General features: G+C 46.9%; 1 protein-coding gene across 1 annotated transcript in view; it reads left to right on the top strand.

Moving 5' to 3' along the window:
• The window catches only part of LOC147112608 (fibronectin type III domain-containing protein 4-like), a 347,906-nt gene that overhangs the window by 149,740 nt on the left and 183,769 nt on the right, over window positions 1–14,397 (top strand). The gene's annotated exons all lie outside the window — the stretch shown is intronic.

Below are 14,397 nucleotides of genomic sequence, written 5' to 3' on the forward strand. Positions count from 1 at the left end.
CAATACCAGGGGGAATGGCCAGGATGAGAGAGGGTGATTGTTTTAGTAGGGACTAGGGCATCAAAGATAGTGGTGCGGGTGTGGTTGAGCAGATCAGTAGCTGCAGAAATGTCATGGTGAATGGAGGGCCAGAGGCTGGACAGTTGGGATTTCATAAGTGCAGTTGTAAGAGATTTGGGAGAGAGTTTTTTCCAGGGGCGGACACAGAAGGAAGTAGGGTTGGGGGAGGTGGGTGGAAGGGGGATGTGGGTGGAGAGTGATACGAGGAAATGGTCAGAGATGGCCTTATCTGCAATTGACACCATGGCAGCATATTATGTATAGTTAAATTAATTCAAATGAATATGATGTTGGTTAGCTGGGAATTTGGTTCATTTTGATGTCTGTGTTGGAAGATGGCCATCAGAAGTCTATGTCAGGATAGGTGACATTTTCTCTCTATTTTGTAGAATCGTTCTGTTTGATATTTATGCCTTGTCCTCAGAGCCCAAGTGGCCCAGCAGGTTGATCTTGGTGCGCAACTTTCAATATTAACACTAATCAATCTCTTCAAGCTCTTATCACACTCAATCCCAGTACTATTGCAGTTGTTTACCTCTTCTGGGGTACTCCTGCTCCTCGTGGCCCCACAAAGGAAAGGAGAAAAAAACTTATTTGAATGGCCTGTTCTGCTTCCGATCTCTTCCGACTTCAGTTTACCTGGTGGGAGGCAAAGTAACTTCTCCAATGAAGTCATAGTTAAAATAATGGTCGGTGTCCAATGACGTCACAGGACCCCAAAATGCATATTTCAAGAAGGATCCCACCAGTTTCAGGTGATTGCCTCTGCCACCTGATCAGAAGAGCAGGAAAAAATGGAAGATGATGGGATATAGGTGGTCAGCACCACTCCTGGCCCCGCTCCCCAGCTCCACTCCCGGCCCCGCTCCCCAGCTCCACTCCAGGCCCCGCTCCCCAGCTGCACTACTGGCCCCGCTCCCCAGCTCCACTCCTGGCCCCGCTCCCCGGCTCCACTCCCGGCCCCACTCTCCATCTCCATTCCTGGCCCCGCTCCCCAGCTCCACTCCTGGCCCCGCTCTCCGTCTCCACTCCTGGCCCCGCTCCCCGGCTCCACTCCCGGCCCCACTCTCCATCTCCACTCCTGGCCCCGCTCCCCAGCTCCACTCCTGGCCCCGCTCCCCGGCTCCACTCCTGGCCCCGCTCCCCGGCTCCACTCCTGGCCCCGCTCCCCGGCTCCACTCCCGGCCCCGCTCCCCGGCTCCACTCCCGGCCCCGCTCCCCATCTCTACTCCTGGCCCCGCTCCCCAGCTCCACTCCCGGCCCCACTCTCCGTCTCCACTCCTGGTCCTGCTCCCCGTCTCCACTCCTGGCCCCGCTCCCCAGCTCCACTCCCGGCCCGGCTCCACTCCTGGTCCCGCTCCCCGTCTCCACTCCTGGCCCCGCTCCCCAGCTCCACTCCCGGCCCGGCTCCACTCCTGGCCCCGCTCCCTAGCTCCACTCCCGGCCCCACTCTCCATCTCCACTCCTGGACCCGCTCCCCAGCTCCACTCCTGGCCCCGGTCCCCAGCTCCAGTCCTGGTCCCGCTCCCCAGCTCCACTCCTGGCCCCGCTCCCCAGCTCCACTCCTGGCCCGATCCCCGGCTCCACTCCTGGCCTGGCTCCACTCCTGGCCCCGCTCCCCGGCTCCACTCCCGGCCCCGCTCGCCGGCTCCACTCCCGGCCCCGCTCGCCGGCTCCACTCCCGGCCCCGCTCCCCGGCTCCACTCCTGGCCCTTTCCCGGCGTCACATTCTACAAATCAGATTCTGTATTTGGCTGCTTTAACTGGCTGTTCTTTTCAAAATGTTTTAAAATTTAAGGGTCGATTTTAACTCCAGGTGGGAATCGGGGATTTGGAGGCCGAAGTGGACAGCAAACTGCCCAGTCCCCTGGAATCTGAGGCCAGGGAGATTTTATCTCCCGGGCCGCATTTGCATGTCCCGACACTGACTCCTGCCCGAAGCCAGCGGGAATGACATCACCACAGGTGAGTGGGTGTCAAAACTGGTGGGGTGGGGGGGGGGGGTGGCGGTGCAGTGTCGGGCTGCTGCTGGGAGGCACAAAAACGGTCCCGGCAAAATAAATATGGATTGGGAAGGGTTGGCAAGTTTTCAATCAGAGGAGGGAAGCCCGGGGTAGGTGACGGTCAAGATGTCAAGGAGGCTCTCCTGCTCCTCTTGGCTCACAAGGAACCTTAAGGACTTGCATGGGTCTGGATCCTTGCCATCATCAGCAAAGGCCATAGTCAGGCCTGTGGTTAAAATGACACTGCCATTTAAATTCGGCCCCCTGCTCCTCTGGAGTGGGCAGCCCTCCTGTGCATTAAGTCAGGTAAGTCAGGTACGTAAAAATTGTGGTGGGGGGTGTTAGATCCGTGTGTTAATGGAGACACGGAATGCAGGAGTTGATTTTAACAAGTGTTTACTGAACAAAGTCTGGAGGTGAACTAACTACACAAGACGCTACACAGGCTTATATACCCGAGTGGTCACTACTGGTACTACAGTATACAGGGGCTTCAAAAACATAGTTCCTCTTAAAGGTACATACACTACAATTCCTCCCCTTTTAGATAAATAGTACATAACATTTTAAGTAATCATTAAATAACATTTTTACAAGAACAATAATATACACATTTGCTGAAGTTAATCAATTACAAATTAAGTCTCTCTGGAGGCTTCCTGACTCGGTCCGGATAACGCCTCGGTGGTGTAGTAGGTTCTTTTGGCAAGGTCGATTCGGCTTCAATGCCAGTGTCGGGTTCATCTGGTTCCAGTATCACCGGATCGGAGGTAGATACTATGGGTATCTCTACTTCATCATTAGGCGTATAGAGTTGTGGTGTAGGTTGTCCCTTTTCGGATGACTCTATGATCCGGTCAGCATGGCGCCTTATTATGCTTTCTCCAATGTCCACGGTATACATCAGCGGTCCTAGTCGTGTGCAAATAGTTCCAGGCTGCTATTTCTCGGTACAGTAGTCCCGGGCCAAAACTGGTTGACCTATCTGGAAGGTTCTAGTTGGCCTTTCATTCATGCTTTGAAATTGCCGGTTCTCTACGTCCCTTCTGACGTTTGGCTCGACCAAATCCAGCCGGCATCTTAGGCTTCTATTGAAAAACATCATGGCGGGGGTTTCGTTTGTAACCACATGTGTTGCATTCCTGTACGCAAACAAGAAGTTATCTACCTTATGTTGTAGATTTATGTCTTCATTACCCATGGCCTTTATGGCCTTCTTGAAGGTCTGGACAAACCTTTCAGCCAATCCATTGGTGGCGGGATGGTATGGGGCGGACGTGTAGTGCTTAACCCCATTGTTTTTTAAGAACTTCCTGAATTCTTCGGACACAAATTGCGGTCCATTATCGGAACAGATCTGTTCAGGCAGCCCATTCCTGGCGAATATGGTCCTTAATACTGTGATGGTTTTTTCCGTGGTGGTGGAGGACATCTTTATTACCTCCGGCCACTTGGAGTGTGCATCAACCGCGATTAAGAACATTGAGTCCATAAATGCACCAGCAAAGTCGATATGTACCCTTTGCCATGGAGATGAGGGCCACTCCCATGGATGTAGAGCAGCTTGTGGTGGGGCGTTTTGGACCTTCTGGCATCCTAGACAGCTCTTGGTCATTTCTTCGATGTCTCCATCGATACCTGGCCACCACACAAACGCTCTGGCTAAGTTCTTCATTTTCACTCCACCCAGATGCCCCTCGTGAAGCTCGTTTAGCACTCTATCCTTGAGTTTGGGTGGAATCACCACCCTGGATCCACACATCAAGGTTCCTCGGCACACTGACAGCTGTTCTCTTCTTTGCGAGAATGCTGGCAACAGTGGTTCGCCATGTGCTGGCCATCCCGTCACCGTTAAATCGTAGACTCGTGAGAGAGTCGGGTCATTTCGCGTTTCCTTTTCAATGGTAGAATTTGTCACCGGTAGACATTCCACTATGGTCGAGTGGAACATCTCCACTGGGTCCACTGTAGGCGCCTCTTCCACCATTGGCAACGGTAGACGCGATAACCCGTCAGCATTCCCATGCTGTTTTGTTCCTTTGTATTCTATGTCATATTGGTGTGCCCCTAGGAAAAGGGACCACCTCTGTAGCCTTTGCGCTGTCATAATGGGAACGCCCTTTTTAGGGTTGAATATGGAGACGAGGGGTTGATGGTCAGTCAACAAGGTACATTTTTGTCCGTGTAGGTAATGGTTAAATTTCTTCACCCCCCACACCAGGCTGAGTGCTTCCCTGTCGATCTGGGCATAGTTACGCTCAGCTGAGTTCAATGAGCGTGACGCAAAAGCTATCGGCCGCTCCGAGCCATCAGGGAATCTATGCAATAATACCGCTCCCACGCCGTAAGGGGATGCATCGCACACCAGTCTGATTGGCAGTGATGGGTTGTAATGAGCCAACACTTCCCTGGACGTGATCAAGCCTTTGCATTTATGGAAGGCACGTTTACAGTCTTCGCTCCATTTCCAAACTACTCCCGTTTGTAGCAGTGCGTTAAGAGGGTGCAGAACCGTCGACAAGTTTGGTAAAAATTTATGATAGTAATTTACTAATCCCAGGAACGACCTTAATTGTGAGACATTTTCAGGCGCTGGGGCCTTTACGACCGCTTCAATTTTTTCAGGTGACTTATGTAACCCTTCTTTGTTAATGACATGGCCACAATATGATATTTGTTTCTGGAAAAATTCGCACTTGGGGTGATTTGCTCGTAGGCCCCGTTCTCTCAGCCTCGTGAGCACCTGCTCCAAGTTGGCAAGGTGCTCGTTGTCGTTTTCTCCTGTTACAAGGATGTCGTCTAGGTAGCATAGAGTCCCCGGAATTCCTTGCAGGACTTGCTCCATAGCTCTTTGCCAGATAGCCGGAACTGATGCCACTCCGAAAACCAGTCGATTGTACTGGTACAGGCCTTTGTGTGTGTTTATCGTGAGATACTTTTTAGAGGCCTCCTCAACCTCCATCTGTAGATATGCCTGTGCTAAGTCAATTTTGGTGAAACGTTTCCCTCCGGATAGTGAGGTGAAAATATCTTCTATCCTCGGAAGAGGATACTGTACCGTGTGAAGAACCGGGTTTACAGTCACCTTGAAGTCCCCACAGATGCGAACTTTTCTCTGTTCTTCAGGTTTATCATTATTCAACGTTTTCTTCATGACCGGGACGATGGGTGTTGCCCATTCGCTCCAATCTACCTTGGATAACACGCCTGCTTTTTCCAAATTCTCCAGCTCTGCCTCGACGGCTGGACGAATTGCGTATGGCATCGGCCTTGCCTTAAAAAACTTGGGAATTGCCGCATCTTCCACTTTTATTGAGGCAGTGGCGCCTTTCAGGGTTCCTAGTTCCTGTTGAAACACTTCTTTGGCGTTAGCCAAGATTTCTTTTAATCATCCAGGTATGACGTCATCATCGTTTTTTTTCTTACTGGTCACCGTCAGTGCCTGAATGGAGTGCCAGTCTAAACGTATCTTTCTGATCCATTCACGTCCCAACAACGGTGGACCACCATCTTGCAGAACGTATAAATACAACTTCTGTATTTCCTTGCCATTGTATACAACAGGCACCCTTATTTTCCCTCTGGGGTATACTTTCTGCCCCGTATATGTCTTCAAGATAATGGATGTGTCTTTCAAAGGTATATGCGGAAATAGCCGCTCGTAATCCCGTCGACTCATGACGGTCAGAGCTGATCCTGTATCTAACTCCATTTTGACTGGGGACCCCGCTATCGTAAGGGTAACCCAAATGGTCTGGTAATCTTCTTTGGCAATTACATTATGTAATTTGAGACAGCTTAGTCTCTTGTTTCCGGAGTCGCTATCGCTCTTCTGGTCTTCGGAGCTACTGTCCGTCATCATTTGTACCTTTCTGTACTTTTCCTTATTGACCTTTTTACTGTCAGCGGGTTTCTTTCCAGATCTGCATACACGTGCAATGTGTCCCATCTTTCCGCATTGCCTGCATGCTTTGTCCTTGAACCAGCAGTCCTTCTGATCATGGGTGGATCTGCCGCAGCGATAACATCGCTCGAAACCCCGTGTCATTTCATGGGTGCCGAAGTCCTGTGGCTTTTGCTGTATCTCTGCAGCTCCTCTTGCTGCTGCTTCGTATGATACAGCCACACTGAAAGCCTTGCCCAGTGTCAAATCTTTCTCAGAAAGTAGTCTTTTCTGTGTTCCTTCGCTTAGGAGATCGCAGACGAATTTGTCTCGTAGAGAATCTGCCAGTCCTGCCCCGAATTGGCAGTGCTTTGACAGCTTTCGTAATTCGGTGAGGTAATCAGCGTTACTTTCATTCTTGTGCTGATTCCTCCTGAAGAATTTGAATCATTCCGCTATCAGCAGCGGTGTTGGGTTTAAGTGCTCCTGTAAGGTATCAACAATCTCCTTAGAATTCTTGTCCATCGGTTTGGCTGGAGTGATCAAGTTTCGTAACAGCCCGTATGTCCTTGCACCCATCAGATTTAGAAGTACCGATGCCTTTTTATCATCCGCTACTTCATTCGCCTTGCAATATACCTCCACTCTTTCCACATATGTGGTCCAATCTTCTATATCACTATCGAAAGCAGTAATATTGCCAGTCTTCGGCATCTTGAAAATCTAAAATGGCGCTTCCCGCGCTTTTCCTCCGTCCCCGATGGATCAAAAGGGCGCCTCCCGCGCTTTTCTTTCTTCCCCGCCGAGTTAAGATGGCACCTCCCGTGCTTTCCCGCCGCTGCCGCTGCTGCCAACGCTGTTCTCCGCAGTTCCCGTTGCGACCTGCAGCTTTTCGCGGTATTTCTATTTTTTTTTTATATATCGCTTCAATAGTTTCTCCGTTACTTGGAGAACCGTTCCCATCGTGGAGCGGACCCTCTGGGACTTTCCCCTCCCTCTGCTCGGTCCGAACGCCGACCTGCTTTGCAGCACCGGCCACGCCCTGAGTGCTCCACCCTCTCTCTTTGCTTCTGCTTCCCAACTCACTGCCCGGCCCCGTTGCAGAGCCACCTGATCGAGCTCTAGCCCGCCGCAGCCCAGGAAGGATCAGTGCACTACCTGCCACCAGCCCGTTTAGCTGGTGAAACCACAGTTTTTTTTTCTTGCTTCTGGCTTCGACCTTCGTCTGAGGAATCGATCCCCTTGAGGTGCTGCCGAATTGCAGGCAAGTTCGTTTCTAACTCATCGCCACTGTTGTATCCGTGTGTTAATGGAGACACGGAATGCAGGAGTTGATTTAACAAGTGTTTACTGAACAAAGTCTGGAGGTGAACTAACTACACAAGACGCTACACAGGCTTATATACCCAAGTGGTCACTACTGGTACTACAGTATACAGGGGCTTCAAAAACATAGTTCCTCTTAAAGGTACATACACTACAGGGGGGTGGCGTGAACTCTCATAAAAACAGCACAAACCTCCGTCCCCGCGGGGCGGGGGGGTTTATAATCGGCTTTTAAGAATCTCCCTATGATCTGACCTCCAGCCAGCATCACCCCACCACCCTGCAGCTGATAGCAGCTGTGTGGAGCATCACAACATATTGCTTCAGTGCTCCAATGTACTGCAGCAGCTTGCCATCAACTCTGATTTCTGATTTAACTACCTGCTGTTGCTGGTTTGTAATGAATTCCTTGCAATGCTGCGTCCAAGTAATTGTAAATCCTCTCCAGTCTGTTTTATTTACATAGATATGTATGATAACTTTTATCTATTTTTTCCATGAATGCAATATTACTTCAGTATGGATTGTTTATTAATCCTGACCTTGTGATTTATTCTGAGCTCAGGTGCAGGTCACTTAAAAAGTGAGGGGAGAATTTTATCTGTAATTTTATTGATACGGCCTGATGTTTTTTTTGATAGGATAAACCAGCCTCGCTCCAAGGTACCATTTTCTGCTATGCAGCCCATCAATACTTATACTGTGATTACTGCTGGTATAAGAGTACTGCTTCAATGGAGGTTGGGGGTGGTGGGAGGGAAAGGCAGATGAAATTTAGATTTGTTGGCAGTCTGTAACACTGAACTGGTCGCCAGTGTAATTTATTGGCCCAGAAATTCGGGTCGAGGGCTTCCCGCGGGTGTAAGCCCCCGACCTGCACTTACCTTGCGCGCCAGCCGTTGAGCTGTGGGCCCACGTGGGATTCCGATCCTGGGCCTCCTCCAACTGCCGGCGCGCAGTGCTTGCGTATCCCAGGGGCGCAGTTAGTTCGATGCGTCCCCTGGGATCACGTGGGCCATGGAGAGCCAATCAGAGCAGGGAAATGCCCATTCATAAGTTTGACAGGAAGGGCTGTCAAACTTATAAATACTACGGCCCCAAAACATCACTAAATCTTCAAATAATTTTTTTTTTTAAATCACATTTTTTAAATAAACTATAAATTACATGAAATAACTATTTTAAACAATAATTTAAATTTTTGAAAAAAATAATTTTATTTTCTAACGGGGCTAAAAATAAACTTACCTTTCTTTAAAGTATTTAAAAATAATAAACCTGTGGAAAAAAAGTTTTAATTTTAATTAATTCACCACTTACCTTGTAAAAAGCAGGCCTTACGACTGCTTTTTAAATGTGTAACTTCTGGAGACTTATCCTCCCGGGAAAACCTGCCAAAAAAAACGAAGTTTGATGTGCACGCGCAGCCTCTCCTGCGCATGCGTTCAACCTCTTAACCCCTGCTTTCAGGGGAACGGAAGTGCCGGTTTCCCGCGCATGCGCAGTGCATGCAGGAAACCGGCACTTCCATTGGGCCTACGGGTGAGTACCCCGTGCGTACTCACCCGTGGAGAGCCGAATTTCTGGGCCAATATTAAATGTTATCCCATTTTTAAATGACTGGAGTCTTGTTACAATCAGGGTAACATGCAACCTGGTGCATTCTCACAATCTAGGGGGCCTTTGAATTATTTTATTCATTTGCATCTCTTTTATACTCACCTGCTGGCCAGACTGCCTTTTCCTTCCATGGCTGCTGATGAGAAATATAAATATTAAAAAAGTCTTCCTACTACCTCGACTAGAAAATAGATGCAGCAAAGACCATGGCTAATCTCAGCTGGCAGTACAATACAATACAATACAAATCGCTTTATTGGCATGATAAGGTACATCTTATGTTGCCAAAGCATCAAAATACATTTATGGTTGAACACATAAACGTGGTTCCATTCATACAGTGTATAAACAGGTATATCCCTGAGTTTATAAATATACATTCGCCTTGTTTATATATACTCTTGTCTTCGTTTACTGGTTGTCCCTCTGTTCATGGCAAGCTGTAACATAGTGTGCCGCCAGTGTTACACAGCTTCTCTCCTCCCCCAGTAGGAATGGGAGTTTTTGGTTGTCAGTCAGATTTCTGAATTCAGGGCATATTTGTGAGAATTTTTGGTAGAAATTCTCTCTGATGCCCTGATATTTTCCACAGGCTGTGAGGAAGTGCATCTCCGTCTCAACTACTCCCTGACTGCAGTGAGAGCATATCCTGTCTTCTCTTGGCAGCCTGGTCTGCCTGTGTCTGCCTTTTTCGATTGCTAGGCTATGTTCGCTAAGTCTGTACCTTGTCAAGGTTCTTCTCAGTTTGTTATCCTTTACCATGGTCAGGTAATCAGCTATGTTGTATTGTCTGTTTAGGGCCAAGTAGCAATTGAGTTTGCTTTGGGTTTTTGTTGTTTCTGCCCAATATGACAGATATTTTTCCTTTTGCTTAGCGACGATTGTGTTGGGTCGAATTCTTTGTGTTACCCTGTCACTGTCCTGGGACTGGTTATTGTTAGTATTGTTATTAGTTACTTTATTGAGTCCCAGGACTAGTTGACTGAGGGTATTCTTCTTTATGGTCAGCTCTTGGCATTTCAGGGCGTCGTAGTGATAGCATTGGGGGTTGCTCATTTGTAGGTGATTCCAAAATTTGGTGGCTCTTTTTTGGATAGTGATTATTAATGGGTATTGGCCTAGTTCCGCCCTGCATGCGTTGTTTACTGTTTTCCTTTGAGTCCGGAGGATACTTTTACAGAATTCCGCATGTAGGATCTCAATTGGGTGTTTGTCCCATTTTGCAAAATCTTGTTGTGTTAGTGGTCCCCAGACCTCACTGCCATAGAGTGCAATTGGTTCAATTACTGATTTGAAAATTTTGAGCCAAATGCTAATTGGGATTTCTATTTGGATTGATTTTTTGATGGCATAGAAAGCCCTTCTTGCTTTCTCTTTCAGTTCATTCACAGCCAGTTTGAAGTTTCCCGTAGAACTGATTTTTAAGCCCAAGTATGTGTAGTGAGTGGTTTGTTCAATTTTGGTTGTTCCTACTGTGAAATTTATTGTGGGTCCATGTTGTTTGGATCTTTGCTGGAACACAAGGACTTTGGTTTTTTGGGGATTTATTGTCAGGGCCCAAGTCTGGCAGTACAACTCCAGCAGGTCCAGGTTCTGCTGTAGACCCTCCTTAGTTGGTGACAGCAGAACCAGGTCGTCGGCATAGAGGAGGAATTTAACCTTGGATTCATATAGGGTGAGGCCGGGTGCTGTAGATTGTTCAAGTAGTTTTGCCAATCCATTAATGTAAATATTAAAGAGTGTCGGTGAGATTGGCGAGCCCTGCGTCACCCCCCGCCCCTGTGGGAAGTATTTTGTTTGTTTGTCTCCAATTTTAACTGCACATTTATTGTTTGTATACATTGATTTAATTACATCATATGTTTTCCCTCCTACCCCGCTTTCGATAAGTTTCAGGAATAAACCGTCATGCCAGATGGAGTCGAAAGCCTTCTGGAAATCTACAAAGCATGCGTAGATTTTGCTTTTGTTATGGTGAACGTGTTTGTCAATTAGGGTCTGTAGGGTGAAGATATGATCGGATGTTCTATAGTTTGGCAGGAATCCAATTTGGCTTTTACTCAAGACATTGTGCTCTTCAAGGAAGTTTATAAGTCTTTTGTTTATGATGCTACAGAATACCTTCCCCAGGTTACTGTTTACACAGATGCCTCGATAGTTGTTTGGGTCGATTTTGTCCCCACTTTTGTATATGGGTGTTATGAGTCCTTTGTTCCAGATGTCAGGGAAATAACCGACACTCAGAACCAAGTTGAAGAGTTTTAGGATAGCCAGTTTCAGTTTGTCGTCTGCGTGTTTAATCATCTCGTTTAGTATGCCGTCTGTCCCGCAAGCTTTTCCTGGTCGCAGGTCCTTGAGTTTTTCAAGAAGTTCTTTTTCTGTTATTATGGCGTCTAGCGGGTTTTGGTTATCTTTTATGGCCATTTCAAGCTTTTCCAGTTTTTTGCGTATTTGGTGTTGCTCTGGTCTTAGTGTGTTTTTCTGGTATAATTTTTCAAAGTGGTTTACCCATGTGTCCCCATTTTGAATGGACAAATCGTCGTGTTGTTTTTTGTGTAGTGTTTTCAAGTTGTCCCAGAAACAATTCGACTCAATGGATTCCTCCATGGAGCTGAGTGTATTCTTAATAAATTGCTCTTTTTTGGTCCTGAGTGTGTTTCTGTATTGTGTTAGCGTCTGACAATAAGTAAGGCGTAATTCCTCGTTTTCTGGATGTCTGTGTTTTTGGTTTGATAGTTTTCTAAGTTTTTTCCTCATGTTATGGCAATCATGGTCAAACCATTTTTCATAGTTTTTTGTTTTGGGTTTGTTCTTGCGAGCTTTCAAGTTTGCATTTGTTGCCAAGTTATCAAAAATATTGTTTAGTTTACTAACTGCCCGGTTTACGCCTTCTTTATTGTGAGTGTATATGTTATCCAGAAAGGTGTCTAAGAGAGCTTGAGTTGATGCATTGCTAATTGTTTTCTGGTATTTTTCCGTGTCATTTTTGGCCCATCTGTACGACTTTTTGGTGTTGTACAGTTTACTGGGTTGTGTTTCTATGTTGTTTGTTTCTGTCTTTTTGAGAAACATAGTAATTTGGCTGTGATCTGACAGTGTTGTTTGTGGTTTGACTGTGAATGCTCTGAAAGAGGATGGGTCCAAGTCTGTAATCATATAGTCTACTGTGCTGCAGCCAAGAGGTGAGCAGTAGGTCGATCTTCCTAGGAGGTCTCCTATGAACCTACCATTGACAATGTACAGACCCAGGTTTCGACAGAGCTGTAGTAGCTGTTTACCGTTGGTATTTGACTGCTTGTCGCAGTTATGCCTGTATGGAAGGGAAGGGATGTCAAAGTGGTTATTCCCGAATACGTAATTGTTTCCCTGATTATTGGTAAAGTCTGGTTCTTCGCCCGTTCTTGAATTGAGGTCCCCACAGATCAACACGTTCCCCTGGGCCTGGTATTGGATAATTTCCCCCTCCATGTTGGAGAAGGTGTCCTCTTTGTAGTACGGGGAATCGATTGGAGGGATATAAAGTGCGCAAATGTAAACATCTTGGGTGTTTGAGATAATCTCCCTCTCAAGTTTGAGCCACATATGGTTTTCGCCCTTTTTTATAAATTTGATGTAATTCTTAAGTTCTGTTTTAAACCAGATCAGTATGCCTCCGGAGTCTCTGCCTTGGGTTACACTTGGTAATTTATTGGAGGGGACCACTAGCTCAGTGTACCCTTGGGGACAGCCGGTGTGTCCTTTTCCTTTATACCAAGTTTCCTGTAAAATGATAATATCTAGATCTTTAGTTTCCTCTATGAACTCTGGGGTCCTACTCTTCACTTCTCGCACTGAAGAGCGTAGACCTTGGATATTCCAGGTCGAAATATATAAGGATTTCATGTTAAGTTTTATCTTTTTCTATGATAGGTTAAAGAGTGGTACGTGTTTGTCGTGTCTAAGTGTGGGGAAAAAAAAGATCACCCCAGTTGTCTACAAAAGTTAATACAATTTGGTTACAGTTCTTTCTATTAACTAGTCCTTGATCCATAAGGCGGAAGTAGATGCTGCTGCACATCTGCTTATTGCATAGGCAGTAACCCCTACCGTGCACCAACTAGAAAATTCCCCCTACATTCTTAATCAGCATTATTAGTCACTCCCTCCTAAATAAGGGGAATCCATCCAATGCCATCAATACCTCCAGAAGGAAGTATTCCCATCTGTCAGGAAGAATGCCTCTATGTAACATGAGAAGCAGATGAAATGATCATGGGCACTTACAGAATATCAGAAAAATAGGTTTCCGTAAAATATTAAATAGTATTAACAGCACAGCAACAAGCCATTCAGCCCAACAACTTTATGTTCCACACGAGGCTCCTCCCACCCTTCTCCATCTAACCCCATCAACATAACCCTCTATTCCTTTCTCCCTCATGCGTTTATCTAGCTTCCCCTAAAATGCATCTATGCTATTCGCCTCAACTACTCCTTGTGGTAGTGAGTTCCACATTCTCACCACTCCCTGGGTAAAGAAGTTTCTCCTAAAACCCTATTGGATTTATTAGTGACTACCTTATATTTATGGCCCCTAGTTCTGGTCTCCCCGCAAGTGGAAACATTTTCTCTACATCTACCTATCAAACCCTTTCATAATATTGAAGACCACGATCAGGTCAACAGTCAGTCTTCTCTTTTCTAGAGAAAAGAGCCCCAGCCTGTTCAATCATTCCTGATAGGTATAACCTTGCAGTTCTGGTATCATCCTAGTAAATATTTTTTGCACCTTCTCCAGTGCCTCTATATTCTTTAAATTCGGGTGCTTAACTTCACCTGTTAGCAGGAAAAAAATGGCGAAAGAGCGGTGGCGACCGCCACTCTTTCGCCAGTTGGTGGCAGGTCCCACGGCGTCCTCCATTTTGGTTCTCTCCGTGGCGCTGCTAGTAAGTATTAGCGCCCTGCAAAAAAAAAGACAGATTGATAACATCAGCGGGCGTGAGGAGGAAGCCAAAGAGGAGGAAGCAGACAGAAGGATGCATCCCAGACAACCTCTTTGTTGCCGGGATATCTGGGATGGAATAATCCACCTGTGGTCCCAGTGACCACAACCCCAACTTCCCTTTCAACATTAGTCCCACACCTTACTTTCCCTCTGTTATGGACCATCACAGCGTCCTCTTGGCCATAATGCTGAAATAAAGGCCACCACAAAGCAAACTTTCCGATCCAACTTTATACATCTATCCATTCAATATGACATCAAGAAGTCAACTCATCACCCTTATGCCTTCTCTTAGTGACTGTCTTGTGTGTGCCTTTGCCTATCCTACTGATGTCACACAGTGCTACCCCGTAGCTGCAGCATGCTGGTGGAAGGCTGCTGACTTTCAGTGGGGGACACTGCAAATGGCCTTGCTGGTTGACCTAGAGGAGCTGGTGGCTGGGAGTGTCAAATCAATCTTGCTCTTTTTCACTCTCCTCTCCTTCTGTTTAGTCTCCCATTGGCTAGGCAGGCTGCATTTC

The sequence above is a fragment of the Somniosus microcephalus genome, chromosome 9 (genome assembly GCF_052327205.1).
Source record: "Somniosus microcephalus isolate GS21.2 chromosome 9, FLI_Smic_1.0, whole genome shotgun sequence".
NCBI lineage: Eukaryota > Metazoa > Chordata > Chondrichthyes > Squaliformes > Somniosidae > Somniosus > Somniosus microcephalus.